General features: G+C 39.0%; 1 long non-coding RNA gene across 1 annotated transcript; it reads left to right on the top strand.

Moving 5' to 3' along the window:
* The first annotated feature begins 1,545 nt into the window (after positions 1-1,545).
* Positions 1,546-4,103, top strand: LOC139063362 (uncharacterized). The gene is made up of 3 exons (XR_011516741.1): positions 1,546-1,900; positions 1,977-2,055; positions 2,135-4,103. It is a non-coding gene; the product is annotated as an uncharacterized lncRNA (long non-coding RNA).
* Positions 4,104-6,000: the final 1,897 nt, after the last annotated feature.

Genomic DNA, 6,000 nt, shown 5'->3' with positions numbered 1-6,000 from the left:
CATCCACTGGGGGCTGGTGTCAGAAGCGAGCAAATCCTCATTGACTCCCATGTTAAAAATACCAATTTCACAGCAGAAATAAACATGTTTACAGCCTGGTACCAAAACATGTTTTTTGTTTAAATTATCTAGTTTACACTCATGACAACTCTGAGGGGGGTGATTTTTTTCCTCACTCTTCTGTTTAAGTGTATTAAAAGCCTAAAATTCTGTATAATTAATGAGCATCAGACCCACATGACTGCCGCCTCAGACCCACGTGACCACAGAGCTAGCTCCGTGGAAAGGCCTCAGCAGAGCCTCGGTCTGGCCTGGAAACTGAGTCTCTGTGTTTGTGTATTGTTTTGGATATTATTTGTGCAATTGTTGGACAAAATGACTTGCTGTGGCATTAATTGCATTAATAGAGTGTCCAAGGAGTCTCCACTTCATATTTTTCGGTAAGTTAAATTATATTTATGTATTTTAGGTCACTGCCGCCTTTAAACTAGCTGAGTTTATCGAAGTAGCTGGCTAACTATCATTTTAACATGTAGCATGTACTGTTTAACCATGAAATTTAGATGTAAAATACGGTAAAATAATTAATAGGGCATATGTCGATGGGTAAAAGGGTAAAACCCAGTGCATTTAACATAAAAATGGGTTGAAATATGACGGAGCTCTTGGAGAGACACTTCTGTGTTCCATTCTTCCACCCAGTTCTCCCCAGCGGTCAGCCCGGTGCATGTCTGACCGATGCGGCGCGTACTAGCTGCTGCGTGGGCTGACCGCTTGTGGAGCTCTCAGACTCGTAGAGAGACCTGACCGCAGAAATACTGCAGCTCAATTCCCTACCTAAATGCAAAGTTTGAGAGATGTGGTTCACTTAATTTAGCTAATATCAGTCTGCACTGCCTTCGGGCTAATTTGTCAAGTTCACAAAATGTGGAACGGGATGTAAAGTTAGAATCAGCGGCGAATCGGAACATATCTCGAAGCCCTGGCCGACGAAACGGTCCACATGACTATTACTGTCAGGCTCGGAGAAAAGTTGGGTTGTTTTTGTGCCAGTCGATTCTGCAACAGTGACTCTAACTAACGCAGCACTAGTTGACAGACATCATTACAGCGTGACCCGGTTCTGTAAGGAATTCTGTTCAGGAGGTCACATTTCAGGCTCTCCACATCATATGTGACTGACTTTTACGTTAAATAACGATCACACACTAGGAATGTTATAAAGCGCCTATATCTGACAGTTTCTTTTGTATATTATCTGACTTTATAAACTCCAACAATGTGCTTCTATTTTTTTTTCAGGCTAAATCTACCCAAGACACTGGCTGTCAGACTGATTTAGTAGTCTGCAAGAATGCATTTGTCCAGGCTGACGTGAAGCCTAACCCGTAGCAAAGGTGAATTATTTTTAATAATCGTCTATGTAAACATTTTATTATTACCTTCTAGTTTTAATTTGTTTTAGATTATTGTTACACGTGATTTTATGCTCTTTTAAACATTTATAAATGTGCTGTTTCTTTGTTTTTTATATAGCCTCCCAGTTTAGAGCTCCCAACTGCTGTGTGTCTTGTGACACAGGGACCATAATGGAAATTCATCTTCCAGAAAGTCTGGCTCATCATTTAGCCAGATTTCTAAGGTGTAGGCCAAAAATTTTTAGGTTAGTTTTGATAAGGTCTGTGCATCTTTCATTTCATGACGTAACTTTTCATATTTTAGCTCCTGGGTGCCTTCAATGTGCAGAGACTGTCCAAGCAGACATTCTATCGACATCAGGCAAAGCTCTTAATTCCAACAGTGAGCTGGCAGTGGCAGCTACAGCAAGCTGATATCATCCAGGAGGCTACTGAATCTGGACCTGTGACTCTTGGTGGTGACATGCGAGCTGATTCACCTGGTGAATACGTTTAAATTTATTTATTTTATTCCTTTGCTATCAAATGTAAATTAAGTAATAACTTGCATTTCTGAAGGACCCTCAGCCAAATATGGCAGCTATACACCATGATGGATCTCAAAAGAAACAAAGTTATTGATATCCAACTCGTACAGGTACAACATTACCTGATGATTCCAATACATTTCATGGTTAATTATTCACAGATCAATGGAGAATTATGTTTATTTTCAGAGCAATGAAGTTGGAAATAGTGTGCGAATGGAGAAGGAGGGATTTGTGCAAAGTCTGAGCACACTTTTGGAGAGGGGGGTTGATGTGCAGCAAGTTCTGACTGACCGCCACACATGGATGCAGAAGTATTTGTGGGAGGAAAAAAAGGAAATCAGTCACTACTTTTACCCCTGGCACATGGGAAAAGGTAATCTTTTGGGATGTATATAGTGAATATTACAGGATTTTTTTTTCTATTTTAAATGTGGGTCTATTTGGCTCTCCATGAATTGGTAAGAAAATTGAAGAGCTGGGGAAGAGAAAGACAACCCAGGATGTGAGACTGTGGAAGCAAAGTGTGATGAACCACCTCTACTGGTCAGCAACCCTCTCTATTCCAGATTGGTTCAGCATTTACATGCTAATGTGGCGATACATAACCCAAACCGATATTACAATAACATAAACTCGTGCACAAAACGCTCCTCTTGATAGAGCAAATCTGTTCAGCACATTCTGACAGACAGACCACCTTTCTTCTGTCATGTTGCTGTACAGGACATTTTTAGAGTTTTTCTTTTTAAAGATAAATAGTTTTACATTTAAAGAGCAATACTTTCACATTATCATTTTCCCACACTTTCTGTATACCTGTATTTTGTTGTTTTTCAATAAAGAATGACAAATTATTTAAGTTTATGGTTTTTTTAGCACACAAATATCTATCTGTAAAAACTATCTGTAAAGCTAATATTTACATAACAAGTATGATTGGGTTTTGCAATACAGCACTCTGTTTATTTTAGTAAGATTTTTAAACCAAGTAAAGTTAGTAAAGAACACATTTCTATTGGCTGCTAAGAAACTGTTGGACTTAAAACAGGCCTGTTGTAGAAACAACTTGGCATAAATGATTCTTCCTTTTTTGTCTTAACCAAAGAAATTCCAGTAATTGAGCAAAAACATTTATTTTTTTACATCACATTTTATAAAATAACAGGACACAAAGTGTCGGTACGTTTAAAAAAATACTTAAAATAATAAAAGGGGCCCAGAGAGCTGCAGAGTGAGTGGAACATTGGGTTGCGAAGGAAGAACAGTTCTCAACAGTGTGATATGAGGGTGTAGAAGGTGAAGCCAGTGCAGGTCCTCCATCATGTTCACCAGATTCACACTGCTGACCACCCCCATGTCATTGCCGCCACAGTGGATGAGAAGGACATCAGGAGCTGCTCTTCCATGCATGGAGTTGAAAAAGAAAGGGAGAAGGTCTTTCCACCTCAGTCCGCCCCAACCAAACCAGGAGACACAGATGTCAGGGAGGCCAAGGTTGTCTCAGAGGGTCTCTGCAGCTCTCTGGGCACCACGCCTCACGTAGCTGTCACCAATGATCCAAATGGCTATGGAGAAAAAATAACAGGTTTGGCCTAGCTGTTTAAAGTACAAAACCATACATGAAGTGGTCGAGACAGGTACTTGGAACTTACACTTGCTGCGTTGTGTAGCTGATGTTGGAGACACACAGGCTGCCATGGTGACCTTTTAACAGATCTAAGAAAAAAATGTAATAAAAGAATTTAACTTAAAAACTTCCAGACCTCATTTCATGATTGCTAATCAGCTATGGCTGATGTATTGTTTGGATCACAGTGAGTTACACTAATTCTAATATATTTTTATTTCTATTACACATACATACTTTTTAACTGTTATTTTCACATGACTGTTATCGGGCTGTCTTGTTCTGGTTCTCATGATAATAATTCTGTTTCTTCCAGTGAGTTATCTTGTGTTTACTTCATCTGTATAATATCTCTTTACTTTTGGTGAATTGTAGTGAGTCCAGAATAAAGGCTACTTGGCTGTACAAGATACAAACAAGTATTATGTTTTAGAAATATATGAAATGTATTTAGCCTGCTAATTTATCTCAAAAACTAATAACTACCGTATTTTCCGGACTTTGTTCTTTATTGTCATATTTCAGTAACATTTATAATTAAGCAAGTTGTAATTAAACAAATTAAATAAATGACCACAACATTTCCCCCTGTTAAGTGCAGTAGACTGAAATGAATAGCTTTATTTGGGAATATACCTAATTTTTAATGGACTTATATAAAATCTTTCTTCAACATAGACCCCACTAATGAACTGATTAAGTGTTATTTTTTATAAAAAGAAGAGAGAAAATGCACAAAGGTAGGAAAGGAAAAGAAAGTGATAAAATAATAGGTTTTGTTAAATGTTCTTCAGATAATTAATTAATTGACAAAGTTTTTGCAGAGTGTGACAAAAAATGTTGAATGTCAAACTCCTGGGGCTAAGCCCCCCATCTCTCAATCCTAGTGACGTCCATGATGTCTCTCGTCTGGCCAGGGAACACCTTGGGATTCCCTCGAAGGAGCTGGGAGAGGGAAGTCTGGCGCTCTCAGCTGCTGCTGCCCCCACGACCCGACTCCAGATTAGCATCTTAAAATGGATGGGATGGATGGAAAATGAGGATTAAAGAGTTAATTATATTTTTTTGTCACAAAAAAATTGAAAATAAAAATCTTAGTTTTCCTAAAAGGCTTGCTGCATAATTCCTGTCCCTGAATGGATTCTGTGTTTTAATTATACAATACACAACAGCTGGGAAGTGAAATGTATACCCCTGGGCAGTATTGTTAGAAGTTATGTTCTGATATTCTGTTTAAATTGTTAATAAACCACATTCAGTCCTTATTATTCTTCTAGGCAAAAGTATGATCCCAACAGCCTGTAAAACAGCCTGTGGTGTGTTTCCTATCATGGAAAACACTGTTACCGTCATAAAGTCATTTTCAGATGTTATCTGTTGTCATATCCTGCTCCTCACATATAGATCTATAGATGCTGTCAGTATTTTGCCTTTGGGGGCTTGGTTTGAGTTTGTCATGCCAGGTTTTCTCCTCTAGCTGGTCAGTACGTTAGTGCGTGACTCCATGTTGCCCTAAACAGGAGACATGTTGGAGAATCTGTCTCCTCCTCTGAGGCTCTCTCAAGCTAGGAAGCAATTACGTGGTTGATGTTTGAGTAGAAATAATTACAAAATCGCTACAAGCCAGGGCTGTCTGCACACACCTGCACCGCGTGGCTATCAATCACAGGTGTAGCAGAGAAGCAGCTCCACAAAAGCAACATCCCACAAACCACTGTGTAGTTGTTGTCAATACTAAACCCGCTTTTGCAATTAAAAATGAAAGCTGAGGTTATTTATTAGAAAGTTTTAAAAGCCAAGATCACCCCAACAGATCTTGTAAAGCTGGTTTTTGCAGGATCTTGATGGCATCTGGACTAAAGCTTTCACAGATGCAGAGTGGCATCTATGAAGCGGATCTCACACACACACAGTGGTGGGGCTTGGTTCGTGAATCCAGAGTAGGACTGGCTACACTGGGCTCATATCTGGACTACCTACCCCTGCACATGGCTGTGTTGTGACGCTGTGGTGTCTGTATTTGAGATGGTGGAATCAGGATGGAGCATGATGGTACAGTTAGAGATGTACGTGAAGATGTGAGGAACAGGGTATGACAAGGTTGCAGGACAACATTTCAGGAACACAGAAAATTAATAACCACCATTATGCTGAGACCTGAGTGTTACAGCATCATAGCTGCCTTCACAATGAGGCTTTCTAACTTACAGGACGTCACGTAGAGCAGAGTTCCTGGGAGAAGCCATGTGCATCTCTAACTGTAACATAAGGATTCTGTTTCAGTTCAGTCATTTTCCATTTGGCTGCTATTTTCAATTAATTAATTAATTGGAAATATTTTATCACAATTGTAATTTTTTTTGTCATTTTAAACATGTTTATTTCATTTTTTGAAAATGTCTTTTTATATTTAAAATGTTTTGTT

This window comes from Nothobranchius furzeri, chromosome 15, assembly GCF_043380555.1.
Source record: "Nothobranchius furzeri strain GRZ-AD chromosome 15, NfurGRZ-RIMD1, whole genome shotgun sequence".
Taxonomy (NCBI): domain Eukaryota; kingdom Metazoa; phylum Chordata; class Actinopteri; order Cyprinodontiformes; family Nothobranchiidae; genus Nothobranchius; species Nothobranchius furzeri.
The sequence above is the reverse complement of the archived record's forward strand: the minus strand, read 5'-3'. Positions and strand labels throughout refer to the sequence as shown.